The sequence below is a fragment of the Pangasianodon hypophthalmus genome, chromosome 16 (genome assembly GCF_027358585.1).
Source record: "Pangasianodon hypophthalmus isolate fPanHyp1 chromosome 16, fPanHyp1.pri, whole genome shotgun sequence".
Classification (NCBI taxonomy): domain Eukaryota; kingdom Metazoa; phylum Chordata; class Actinopteri; order Siluriformes; family Pangasiidae; genus Pangasianodon; species Pangasianodon hypophthalmus.
In genome coordinates this window covers 25,201,926-25,203,649 of record NC_069725.1, presented here as the reverse complement: position 1 = coordinate 25,203,649, position 1,724 = coordinate 25,201,926, and the positions used below count along the sequence as shown (strand labels likewise).

At 31.3% G+C, this 1,724-nt stretch overlaps 1 protein-coding gene across 6 annotated transcripts in view; it reads left to right on the top strand.

The window, feature by feature from the left end:
- The window catches only part of dlg4b (discs, large homolog 4b (Drosophila)), a 60,130-nt gene extending 58,672 nt beyond the window's left edge, over positions 1 to 1,458 (top strand). For all 6 annotated transcript variants that reach the window (XM_053240501.1, XM_053240502.1, XM_053240503.1 and 3 more), the window contains one exon: positions 1 to 1,458. This exon is cut by the window's left edge and continues 2,671 nt beyond it. The gene's annotated coding sequence lies outside the window, so the exon portion shown is untranslated.
- The last annotated feature ends 266 nt before the right edge of the window (positions 1,459 to 1,724 follow it).

Below are 1,724 nucleotides of genomic sequence, written 5' to 3'. Positions count from 1 at the left end.
AGTTAACACATATTTCTCACCGTTTTATCTCAAACAAATAAATTACTTACATTAAAAAGTTTTTGTATGTTTTGAAAATACTGTGTGATTTTTCATTTGTAATTTTGTTTAAAGTTGAAGAAATAAATAAAAACCAGAAATTTATTTTATTCTGATACTTTCGAGGTTAAAAGGTTTTGTTTGAGTTTAATTTTCCTCAGAATTTTATATTTTAGATTAAAAACTTTGGACTGAAACCAGCTTCCATGACATTATTGGGATATTGTTAAAAATATAAACTTAATAAATAAATTCTTCGTGAAATTAATTTTTTTTATTGTAACAGTTTATATTTAGTTGCACTGAGCGTCAGTGATTTATTTCTCTGTTATGACGGGTGTTATACAGGACGATAACTGTGTTAGCATTCCACCTTAAACTCAAGATTTCAACTTTACATTTTTAAATAAAATTTTCACAAATATTATAATTTTATGTTCATTATTTATAACTAAACACACACTCGTTTTTTTGTCTTGTCCTCCTGATAAAATGTATTTTTCTTGTTGCTAGGCAACAAAATGACTTTTGACACTCACTCACACTCTGCTGACGTTTCAGAAAATTAAAAAACAGCTAATTTTATAAACAGAATTTATTTATTTCTAAATTAATAAATTGTTGCTTTAAATAATGTCTTTAAATATTTTCTGTCTTTATCAACAAAATCTTAATAATAGATAAACGATCCCTAATAGAGGTATTATAATGATTTCTCATTTCTTAATTTCAAAAATGTTCTTTGAGAAAAGTAAAATTTAGTAAAACTCTATAATATAGTTAAATGTAAATGTTTTATTAACGGTAATGTGATGTCATTGACCCATATAGTGTATATATTTATTACAGAGAGTGAGACAGATCAGTAGAGAGAAAGAGAGACAGATATACATTACATACAGAGACAGAGAGAGAGACAGGTGCGTTAATTAATACAGTTTTGATAAAGAGGCTTTAAATTATTCATTTATAACCTCATTATTTATTCATGAGTTATTGGGGGGTTCTTTCTGTCTGTCTTTCTGTCTTTCTGTCTGTCTGTTTATTTTCGGGGACTGAGAGTGTATTTTGTATATTATAAACACTCTCACATTGTATTACTGTACATAAACACTATATACTATATACTGTAGAATCAGGGCATACACACACACACACACACACACACACATGTACACACACACACACACACACACGTACACGCATATACACACACACACGTACCTACACACACAAGCATACACAAGCACCTATACACACACTTACACACATTCATACAAACACACATACATACATACATATATAGAGCCACACAAACCGACAAACACACACACACACACACACACACGTGTGCTGAAAAGTGTAATGACGGTCTCTGTACATTAAATTATACTGAAACATTAAAGGCATTTTCTGAAACTGAAGTGTGCACGTGTCTGCTTCATCTACATCCACTATCCCTAATCCCTAATCCACTACTCCTAATCCCTAATCCTCTACTCCTAATCCCTAATCCTCTACTCCTAATCCCTAATCCACTACTCCTAATCTCTAATCCTCTACTCCTAATCCCTAATCCTCTATCCCTAATCCCTAATCCACTACTCCTAATCCCTAATCCTCTACTCCTAATCCCTAATCCTCTACTCCTAATCCCTAATTCTCTACTCCTAATCCACTATCCC